Source organism: Arvicanthis niloticus, chromosome X, assembly GCF_011762505.2.
Source record: "Arvicanthis niloticus isolate mArvNil1 chromosome X, mArvNil1.pat.X, whole genome shotgun sequence".
Classification (NCBI taxonomy): Eukaryota; Metazoa; Chordata; class Mammalia; order Rodentia; family Muridae; genus Arvicanthis; species Arvicanthis niloticus.
Window position 1 is genome coordinate 12502831 of NC_047679.1, and position 12525 is coordinate 12515355.

Below are 12525 nucleotides of genomic sequence, written 5' to 3' on the forward strand. Positions count from 1 at the left end.
CTTCATCACTAGTACCCACTTGGATCAGAAATTCTTACCCACATATGTTCACTACCCACATCTGGGTTTTGGCCTATTTCCTTACCCTCCCAAACTGTCCAACCTCGCATATCCCTTAAGAAATAAAATAAAAAGTAGTGGGTGAAGACGCCCCTCCTGATGACCTTCTCTATTAATCTTAATTACCCTGATTTTCCTTTGCATTCGTTTTCCTTGAAAAGAAAGAACACCATAATGCTAGCAACTAGAATACATGATAAAGATCTAATCACACTAAAGCTTTCCCTTTCTTCCTTCTTGTTCTTTGGGTGTGAGCTCTCTTTCTCTCTTTCTCTCTCTCTCTTACACACACACACATACACACACACACACACACACACACACACACACACACACACACATACACGCGTGCATGTTAGGCTAATGTTTTATCACTGATCTATGCCCCTAGCCCCCCAGCAAAGCAGTAGAGACATTCCTATCAAAACTGGGAGCAAGGGAATCTGCCCACTTTCCCAATTGGTACTTAATATTGCTTGAAAAATTACATGTGTGTGTGTGTGTGTGTGTGTGTTTGTGTGTGTGTGTGTGCTTTGACATTATGAAGACATTAACAGTGGAAGATATTACGTATAGATAGTATTATTTAATCTGAAAATTCATGATAAGTGAAAACGCAATACCAACAGCAAGAAAATTCAATAAGGTGTCCAGATATAAGATGAATATATAGAAATCAACTTTCTTATACATACAACAATTAGAAACTATTATGGAGAGTAAGATCGTACTGCACTTGGCACAACAATTAAAAAGATAAAATCTCTAGAAATAAACCTAAGCAGGAAATATTGTGGCCCTCTAGGCAGAAAACCAGAAAACTTTATTAAAGGACATAAAACAATACGTGCATGAGCGAAAAGACATACAGTTTCCTAGCAAGGATGACTCAACACTGTAAAGATATCAAATCTACCCAAATTAATATATAAACTTAATATGGGCCCAATAAATTTGCCAGCAGATGCAATTTTTGGAACATTATTCTAAATATTATATGGGAAAATAAAATTGTGGTGATTACCATGAGGAGCAGCAGAGAGTCCCAAGGGAGGACAAAATATGTTCTAAACTTACAGTAAATACGGCAGCCTCACAATTAGAGAGGTGGATTCTTGGTATAAAATACATAACACTGGCTGGAAGTAGTTGCACATACCTGTAATCCCAACATGTGGGGAGGAGACTGAAGCAGGTGGATTGCCACAAGTCTAAGGCCAACCTGGCTTTACTCTAAGTAAGTAATAAAAACAACCAAACTCATAGAATGCTAAAGTGGTAAAGTAAACTCAAACCCATGTGAAGTTTATGGTAAGCTATGCTAGGAAAGATGACTCAATTTGCACACAGTTTTGGGACAACTAGAGAGTTATTAGTGATGAAGTCAAATCTCTGTCACTCCAATTAAGTTCACACACACACACACACACACACACACACACACAATTTCAAATGTAAAAAAGACATTATTATAATTCTAGAGAAAAATAGAAAAACACAAGAAAAGCTTTAATCTTAAGATTAAATTCTAATGTAAGTCATTAAATATAGAAATAATCAAAGAAAGGTAATATAGTTGATTTCCAACAAATTAAAAATTTATGATGAGAAGAGTATCAGAAACAAAACCAAAAGGTGATGATGATATGCTAAGAAAATCTGTTTGTTCTCTATGCAACTAAGAGTCCAGTGCCTTTCAGGGGGTGGAGTGGAGATGGAGGAAACAAGCAACTAATAACTGGCCCAACTTGAGACCCATCCCATGGGCAAGCACCAATCCCTGACACTATTAATGATATTCTTATGCATGCAGACAGGAGAATAGCATGGCTGTCATCTGAGAGGCTCCACCCAGCAGCTGACTCAGACAGATGCACACACCCACAGCCAAACAGTGAATGGGGCTTGGGGACTCTTATGGAAGAATAGGAGGAAGGATTGTGGGCCCCGAAGGGGATAGGAACTCCACAGGAAGACCAACAGAGCCAACTAACCTGGACCCTTGGGGCTCTCAGAGTCTGAACCACCAACCAAAGAACATGGGCTAGACCTAGTCCTCTCTGCTCATATGTAGCAGACGTGCAGCGTGGCCTTCATGTGGGTCCTCAAAAACTGGAACTGAACAGGGGCTATCCCACAAGCTGCTGCCTTCATGTGAGAATATGTTCTCCTAGCTGGGCTGCCTCATTTGGCCTCAGTGGGAGAGGATGTACCTAGCCTCGTAGAGAATTGAAATGCCAGGGTAGGGGGTCTGGATACCCAGGTAGCCACCACCTGCTCAGAGGAGAAGCGGAGGGGTTGGGGGAAGAATCATGTGGGTGGTGTCCAGGAGGTGGCAGCAAGTGGAATGTAAAGTGAATAAGTAAAAACAAATTAAATTAAATTTAAAAAACAAATATATATGTGTGTCTTTGATGTGTGCAGCACACTAACCAACCCACAATAGAAACCAGCAACACAACAGGGAAAGAAAAAAATATATCATTCATAGCAAAATGAGAATGCCTTATCAACATAATAGAAAGTGTTCAACCCCATGTAAACTTTTATACTACATATACAAATGTTAATGAACTATTTTAAAATAAGAAGTTATATGGTGTAAGAACACAGGTGATCTCTTGGTGGAAGTGTAAACTGGTGTCATTTCTACAAAGGTCATTTGTAAAAAAAAGGAGACTCAAGATTGCTTATCATTTGACCCAGCAATTCAATTTCTAAGGATTTTATGTATTTATATATTATATGTATACATATATTCTATGTTTATATTTCAACATGAACTCGGTTGGATACGTATAAATATATTCATTATAGCTTCATGCATAATCACAATGATATAAATATTCTAAATGTCTTTCTATAGGAATTAAAATAAAATAGAAAGAACTAAATATGGAATACTCTAGCTGCTCAAAGTAATGCAATTGATCTGAGTACAACTTACACAAAAATCTATAGAACTATCACAAAAATATAAAACAAGATATAGAATCAAGTGTACAAAAATACACACTAGGTTTTTTTTTTTTTTTTTTTGCACACTAGAAACTTCCAAGTATTTGGTGTAGAACTTGTGGTGTCTTGAATAAAATTGGCCCCCACAGCCTCATAGGGAGTGGCACTATTAGTAGGCATGGCCTTGTTGGAGGAAGTGTGCCACTGTGGAGGCACGCTTTGAGGTCTCAGGTGGTCAAGCCACTCCCAATGTGGCATTTACTTCTGCTGCCAGTGGATCAAGATGTAGAACTCTCAGCTCCTCCTCCAACACCAGGTCTGCCTGCACATTGCCATGCTTCCCTCTATGATGATAAAGGACTAAACTTATAAAGCTGTAAGCCAGTCCCAATGAAATGTTTTCTGATAAAAGTTGCCATGGTCATGATGTCTCTCCACAGTAATAGAAACACAAAGACAGAGCTGTACTAGTGGAACTGATGTAATATATGTAAGTATATGATAATATAATGAGCATGTGATATGTGTGGGTAAGTATATGATACACTTGGAGAATTTTTCTTTATAAATTCTGTTACTATGTACAATCAATATACATCTATAAAAAGTGGAACTAGAAATTCAAAATATTTAGTAACATTCAAGGCTAGCAGAAAGCATAAAACTGATCCACACATACACACTTCTCTGCCTGGAGCCTGATGAATTTGAAAACACACAACCCTCGCTATGTTTTATGAGGCTCCTCTCTCACACTTCTATTCCTTACCCACATATATTCTGCTCCCTTTCTATCTCATTCTTTCTCCTTCCTTTCTGTGACTTGTCAAATTCACATTTAATTATCACTTTCCTGAGAAGTCTTTTTTGATTCTCCACTCAAGTGTGGGGCCAAGTGGATAGATAGTCTCAGAGCCCATCAAACTTCCTAATATAGTACTGCTTAGCTGCCTACCCCTTAATCATGACCATTCTGAAGGTGACAGCCATGGCATGTTCACTACTATATTATCACCAGGATCCAGAATGGCATCTAATGCACAGCAAGTACTCAGAAATTTCTTTATGATTATGGTAAAATAAAAGTCACATCTATTGTACTCTAGCGCCAAGGGCAAAGCCACTAAGCAAAAAGAACAATAAATAATAGGTACATCAGAGAGTGGCTTCCAACTTCTTTTGTATGTCTGTTGGTGGTAGACAGGGGAGTAGTATTTAGCGTATGGCTGTGTTTGCATAGCAAGTATGCTAAATTCCTTACTTCTTTAGAGTGCTATAAGCTAATATAAATTATTAATTTTATCAACCACATAATGCTCTCTAGCTTTATTACTGGCTTATGACTTCTATGGTAGTCTAGCATCACAACATTACTTCTAACGAGGTAGCTGAAGCACCCGTGCTGTGATGAATACTCAAGTCTAGTGAAGGTCTTCCTTAGCTACACATCTCGGAAAAATATGGTGCTTCCAAAAGATGCTACATCCTACTTGTCTGAGTTAGGGTTTAATTGCTGTAAAAATACACCGTGACCATGGTAACTCTTATAAAGTAAAATATTTAATTGGGGTTGGTTTACAGTTTTAGAGGTTTTAGCCCATTATCATCATGGCAGGAAGCATGGCGGGGTGCAGGCAGACATGGTGCTTGAGGACAAGCTGAAAGTTCTGCATCTTGATGTAAAGGCAGCATTAAGAGACTGAGTCACTAGGCCTGGCTTGAGCTTCTGAGAACTCACAGGTCATGCTCTAGTAACACTCTGATGAAGCCAGACGTACTGCAACAAGGCCATACCTCTTAATAGTGCCATTCCCGATGGCCAAACATTCAAACACATGAATCTATGGGGGCCATTACTATTCAAATGGCCATATTCCTTGCTATGGTATGGATCTGGAATGAGCCTCAAAAGCACACATGTTATAGGTTTGGTTATAACCTTAGTGCTATTAGGAACTGGTGAAAATTATTTAGAGGTGGTAACTAGTAGGAAGTCAGGTTGCTGGGCATGCTCCCTCAGAGGGAATTTCAGGACTATTAAGTTTTACACCAAACTGTAAGGTGAACAAGGCCTTCTGCCACCACATATTGTCTCACCATGGGCCCAAAGTAATGGGGCCAGTGGGTCAATCTTCAAAACTGCGAGCTGAAATAAACCCCTACACACTTTCCAATATGTGGTGCCTAATGCCTGAGGATTAGTGAAATATTAATAATCACTGGTACTTTCGTGGGTCCCTTTTCCTTTGTTTTGGTTGAGAGGTCTGTATTTTCAGAAAAATTAAACCATCTCTCCACTGCAGCTGCACTTTTAAACGCTTGACGCTAAGCCCTTACCCATTTTATTTTTGTCCAGGTCATCTCATTTTCTCAAGTCCAGGTGTTAGTGTCCATAGTATTTCATTTATGTTTACAATTCTTGATCTTGTGAATCAAAATGTAAGTATTAGGAAATTAGTAAATCTAAGAGATTTATGAGTAAACGATAATTGCTAGTCTATATCAGAGGTACATGTTCTAAAATTTCTTTCTGGGATATGATCCAAAAGTTGGACACTACTAGCTTTGGACAGCAGTCTTAATCAAGGTGACTCCTAATCAAAATTTTCGGGGAGAGACTGCTTACATGCAAATATATAGAGCTTTGTCCATTATTGGGATTTCAATCTCTGAGGTGGATCCTAGGAACCTAATTTTTAAACAGCAACTGAAGGGATTCTAAGCATGTGCTTCCTGAACCACAGTATAGAAGCAAAAAGCCAGGATGAAGTTTGGTAAGGCTGCTGCTGTTGTTGTTTGGGGGTATAGCTGTTCCAATTAGGTTAGATTTGAAACTAGTCATGCTGTTCCTATTCCTCATCATATATACTGAGTTGGCAATTCCTACATCCTGTGGTTGTATCTCTCCCCCTTCTCCCTCTTGATGTCCAATCTAGACCTTATACGATGCAGTGGTTTCACAAAACACTTATCACTTTCATCCTTTTCTTCAATTATCAAACCTAGAGAGCTGTGGTGGCACACATCTTTAATTCCAGCACTCGAGAGGCAGACACAAGTGGATCTCTTGTAAGTTCAAGGCTAGCCTGGTCTACAAAACAAGACAAAGCAAATCCAGGACAGCCAAGGTTCTGTTACACAGAGCAACCCTGTCTCCAAAACAAAACAAAACAAAAAAACAAAACACAAAACAAAACCAAAAACAAACAAACAAACAAAAACCGTGGAAAGGCAGGGACTAGTATGATGTTTTTCTCATTGATCATATAGAGCAATATGTGATGAGACCTCATTGTGGGTACTCCTTTTCTCTTGTCTATAAGCGTATCTGCTTCTTCTCCTCTCATGTAAGGGGCTCTTTAATGCTCAGGATGGCACTCTACACCTCGAGCACTGGAAGACCAGTTCTTTTCATATTAGGGCTGATTTATACTGCAACCATTTCCAGTAAGTAGACTTTTTGGAGCACACTGTCTCCAGATAAAGTTATGATACCATAAATTAGTACAGCCAGAGCGCTCTCCAAAAGCACACTCTTTTCTTCCAACTGATTTTTATGTTGATTACCAGGGGGTTAAATGATACAAGGCTGACTGAAATAATTAGTTTGTTCATTTCTGAAGTAAACAATTGTTGTATACCTAGTCCTCTGACTCTTCAGACTGCTCTTAAACCCAAACTTGCTTTAAGCAATTACTGGATTTTTTTTTTAAAACCAGACAACAAAATTGTCTTTGAAAGACAATAAAATATCCTGGAATAAACCCAACCAAGAAGATGAAGGAACTCTACAATGAAAATGTGAAACCCCTGAAGAAAGATAATGAGAAATACGCTGTGGAAAGACAACCTATGTTCATACATTGATAGAAGTAATGTTGTGAAAATGACCATCCTACCGAAAACATTTTATAGGTCCAATGTAATACCAATCAAAATACCTACAATAATATTCATAGGAAAAGAACCCACTAAAAATCATATAGAACCAGAAAATACCCCAGATAAATAATCCTGTTCTGAATAAATAGAATAATGGTAGAAGGATTGCCAGTCCAGACGTCAAGGAACTATATCATGGAACTATAGAAATAAAAAACAAAATGGTAATAGCATGAAAGCAGACATGGGGACTAATGGGATAAAATAGAAGACCCAAACATGAGTATTTGGAGCTGATATCTGGCAAAGAGGAACCATCATACAATAAATACACTATTTTCAACAAATGGTACTGGGGAAAATTCAATGTTTTCATGCAGACAGATGAGGTTAGATCACTATTAATTACTTGGCACGAAAATTAGGTCCAAGTAGATTCAATTTGGATCCCAAAATACTAAAACTTCTAGAAGAAAACACAGGCAGTACCCTACAAGGTATGGATGTAAAAAAAAGACTTTCCTGAACAAGACTCTATTAGCCAAAGAGATAAGGCCAACAGTTAACAAAGCGGGAGCCTACAAAACTAAAACACTTCTGTATAACTAAGGAAACAATCAACCGAGTGAATGAGAGGCCAACAGAATGGGAGAGAATCTTTGTCATCCATACATCCGACAAAGGGTTAATACTACCTAGAATATATAAAGAACTCAGAAAACAAAGAGGCAAAACCAAACAAATGACCCATTCAAAAACTGGGCTGAGGACCTGAATGGAGAGTTCTTAAAAGAAGAAAAGAATAGTTAAGAAATGCCTCCAAATAAAATGCTCATCATCCCTAGAAATTGGGAAAATGCAAATAAAAACGTCAATATTCCTTTCTCAGTCAAGAATGACAAAGATAAACAAAACAACTAAAAACAAATAAGGGGCAAAGAAACACTCATTCACTATTGGCGGGATTGCAAACTGCTTTAGCCACTATGAAAATCAGTGTGGAGAATTCTCAAAAAAGCTAAAAATAAATCTACCATGGCCCAGCTATATACTACTCCTTGGTATGTATTCAGAGGATTAAATATTCTACAATTAAGATTCTTGCTCTCTTTCTTTTCCAGGAGGCAGCTGAGTGGCAGATGCCAACATGCAGATCTTCATGAAGACCATCACTCTTGAGGTAGAGCCCAATGACACCATTGAGAACGTCAAGGCCAAGATCCAAGACAAAGAAGGCATCCCACCTGACCGGCAGAGGCTGATACTCGTCGGTAAACAGCTTGAGATGGCCGCATCCTGTCCAACTACAACATCCAGAAATAGTCCACCCTGAACCTGGTGCTGTGTCTACATGGTGGCATGATTGAGCCATCCCTTGGTCAGCTTTCCCAGAAGTACACAACTGTGACAAGATGATCTGCTGCAAGTGCTATGCATGCCATACCCCCACTTCTTACTGCCGTAAGAAAAAGTGTGGCTATACCAACAACCTGTTCCCCAAGAAGAAGGTCAAATAAAGCTGGAGCCATATCTGGCCTGTAACCTTGGAACTAAATAAAGTCCCTTTCCATCAACTGGAGCAGTAAAAAAAAAAAAAAAAAAAAAAAAAAAAAGATTCTTGCTTAGCCAGGTTCATTGTTGCCTTATCCACAATAGCTAGGAAGTAGAAACAACTTAAATGTCCTTCAACAAATGAATAAATAAAGAAGATAAGGTCTCTCTCTATACATATGCTCTACCATACTATTCAGCTGAAATTATGAAATTTGTATGCAAGATGATGGGCCTAGAAAAGATTCTAATAAGTGAGGTATTCCAGACTGGCCCCCAAAATGCTGCATGTTATCTCTCATTGGTAGTTTTTAGCTCCAGATCCTCAGAGGTGAGTGTACAATATGGACTAAGAATAGAAACCAGAAAAGTATAAGTAGACAGGTGATGGGGGATAGCAGAAAAGGAATAACAGGAATCAGACGATTCCAGAAATGGAATAATGAGGGGAGCTTCAAATGGGAAGAAGGGAGGGAGATCAAACCAGAAGGAGAAGGAAGGATGTGGAACATATAACGCCAATTTAGTTTGAGAAAGCCACAAGTAATCATATTTTATATTTGCCTAAAATTATTCAAATTTCTCTTTATGTGTGTACTTTCTTTCTATGTCTCTGTCCCCGCTTCTCTCTCTCTCTCTCTCTCTCTCTCTCTCTCTCTCTCTCTCTCTCTCTCTCTCTCTCTCTCTCTGTATGTTAAAAGAAGTTAACCCACTTTGACTGGCAGCAGTATTCCCCATAAGAATCACAGACTAACAAAAACCATAATACCAGGCATGAGAAACTTCTTTTGACTGTCTGGCTCTGGTAGTCCAAGCAACTCCTAAAATAATATAGATTATCAATGTAGCCCTTGGTTATCTCTCTAGGCTTAGGGGTGAGACCCTATCGCTGAAGATACCCCACACTTAGGACACAAGACCTAGATGTTCAAGCTGTATCTTACCTGAAAGCCTCTTTTCTCTGATCTAGATTTGTGGTTTCAGAAAATATTGTGCAAATCTATGAATCATAACAAGGACTAGCATGGCAAGATATGCATAAAGGTATAAGAAATGGCACTCACATATCTGTGGCAACCAACAGCTGTCTAGTTGGACTTAGGGCCCACAGAAGAGAACTCATGCCTAGCATTGGGAACCTAGCAAGCATCCTGGGGCTAGTGAGATTATAGACCTTAGAAATGATCTACTACCACAACTTTGTTATCTATTTGAGGGTGGGGGTTCAAGATGGTATCTGGGAGGGACAAAGTGATGTAATTCATTTCCAATGAAAATATATTAAAAATAGTTTTTATTAGCTCTTTGAGAGTTTTACACATATTTTGGGATCATATCCCTCCCTCCTCCCACAATTCTTTCCAGATACATACCCCATACCCACTCAATTTGGGTCATTAAAAAAATACAGCAATGTGTGCAGCTCCAATATACTTGAATGTGTATACTTCACTGGAGTGTGGTGAACTTACTAGGGGCTAACTTGCTTTTTATCAATGCATCCTTTTTACTGGATAAAAAGAGTGGGTGGATGAATCTACAATTAAAATCGTTGACAAACTAGGACATCCTGGCTATGTAGTCATTTGGCTGAGCTAGGAGCCTAGGTCTGGTTTCTTGACTGTTGAGCAAGGCTGAACTTAACTAGCAGGCAACACTGCCTAACTTCCTAGATATAAACAAGGATAGATATAAACACTGCTGATGAGTACAGCTCTGATGGGCTTATACTGTGCCTTTTGCCCAGTTATATGCTGTGGCCCAAGTCAGAGACCTCACTCTAATAATGATAATATGCTCATCTATTGGGAATCTTTCTATGTATCACAAAGCATTTCTATACCATTGTATATAGTTAATCTTCAGGAAGGTTTTGTGAGACAAGTATTTCTGAGACTAAGATGGTTACATATCTCATTCAAAGGCGTGTATCTTTTTATGTAAGTAGATTTTGAAAGTCTGCTAGAATTCAGATTCAAGTTTCTCCCACAATACTTTCTGCTCTACTCTCCTGCCTTCTTGGCTTTGGAAACGAATAGAATGTAAATTTATAAGTATCATAGACCAGGGTTCTTCTCAGCATTACTGCGGCACGATGATCCAATAGTCTTCCATTGAATTATGTTAAGCGCAAGCCAGGAATATCAACCTGTAGAGGTTTTAATATTGAAAAGGCACAGGAATTATAATTAGTACAGAAATCTGTAATGCTACTTTGGGACAAAGTAAGGATTTTCTGCTTGGAAGTCAGGGGTAGTCACTGATGGGCAGAAGCTAGAGTTCCTTGCTTCTCAATGCATACTGAGCCCTATTTTAGCTTTTTCACCCATGTAGTCTAATCAATTTTCCCAATACCAGTAAAGAAGGCAGCATTATCTAGTTTGTAGCTAAGAATCCTGAGGATAAAAGGACAAATCATTTTCTTAGAAAGTAAGAAAGAAGAATGTCCCCAGTATTTTGCTCTGGGGACAGTCCCATTGAAGAAAGGATTGCTAGGGAAGACTACTGCATTTGCCTCCAGGTATCTCTGAAGACTCTATTTAGCTCCTCACTGAAGAAAAGAGAGGAAGCATGAAATAAGCAAGGTTTTGTTGATACCAGTTAGGAGGTTATATGGCCGTATCTCAGAAACAAAAGCAAATGGCATGCCAAGGCTGTTCTCTTTTCCTTCTTGGCAGAGGTTGCCCTTTCTTCTGACAAGTAAGTTTTCCTTCTTTGTTAAAAATGTTACAGGGATCCAATTGAAAACTAAGAGCAGTACTGTCAGAGACGGAAAGATCTCCTCCTGCCTCTTCCTCCAGTCTTTTGAAGATTTCTTGCTTGGAAATTTTATTTTTAAACTTACCACAATAGCTTGGCATTCCAGGATCATGGTAGCAAGAGCATACAGGGCCAATGTCTCTTGCCTTTCCCTTCCCCACACAGTCAAGAGATAAGACTGCTCCAAGAGAAACAGCCACTCCCAGGTTATTATTGGAGGAAACATTTTCAAGATCCAGGAAACAAGACCAAAGGAGGCTAGGAAGGAGAAAAGACCCATAGAGCTTGCTGTTGTCATCTCTCCCTGACCCTGAGCTCACAAAAACTTCCAGTTGATAACAGCAAATGCTAAGTGCCAGGACTTACTGTAACCCTTCTTTCTTTCCCCCAAGAGGTGAAAATAAACTGTCATTCAATGAGAGAAACCCTTGCTTTGATGGAGTTGTCATGAGTAAAGCTTAGTTCTATACCCCCTGCCTAAACGACTCCAAATTCTACAAATGAAGATATCAAAGATATAGATGTTACACTGGTAGACAGAACACCTAAGTTTTCCCCCTTCCTAATAGGACAATGATTAGATGAAAAGAAATAAAAAGGTCTCAAGAAAATTATGAGAAGGAATCAGATAATATTTTATGTATGTATATGGGAGGAGGGTGGAATACTATGTCGCGGTAGTAGTGACGTATGTGAAGATTCATGACAGTCTGGTTAGGTATCCCTCTGGATGTCAAAGTTCTGGATTTAAATAAGCAGAAGTACTACCTGGTAGAAAGTTCTAGCAAACCAAATTGTAGTCCAGAGTGTAGTCAAGCATGCCTGGTGAGAACCTGTCTGTCATTGATATACAAATATTTGCAGAGCCTTTGATTTCAAACTTCCCAGGACTGAATGAAGCCGACATGGTCTGCTACTTCTTTAGACTTTCTTTTCATTTTTTTTATTGCAAATTCCAACATTTTGACACATACCCCAAAGCACACTATGTTCTTTCAAGTCAAGCTAGTTACATTTAATCAGATTTTTTTTCATGAATTTCCTTTCAAATTAAACACATGGTTTAGTGTTTACCTTTCTGGAGTAAGGTAACATTATTACATTATTATTATTACACATCCCCATTTCTGTGAAAAATTCAGTATTTGTTTACCTGTCATTGTTAGTGGCTGCTCTATTCTAGTCCATCATTTATGATAGAATACGTTGCTAAGCTTTTTCAATGACCACAAGTAGAAGTAGTAGAAACATTTTTCGAGAAATTAATTTTATCTTTTGGATTATTCCCTTGGGGGTATATTGGGACAGAATATG

General features: G+C 38.6%; 1 protein-coding gene and 1 pseudogene across 2 annotated transcripts in view; one reads left to right on the forward strand and one right to left on the reverse strand.

Annotated features, from left to right (window-relative positions):
* Positions 1 to 12525, reverse strand: part of Shroom4 (shroom family member 4) — a 202913-nt gene that overhangs the window by 15939 nt on the left and 174449 nt on the right. The gene's annotated exons all lie outside the window — the stretch shown is intronic.
* Positions 8048 to 8417, forward strand: LOC117694548 (ubiquitin-ribosomal protein eL40 fusion protein pseudogene; annotated as a pseudogene).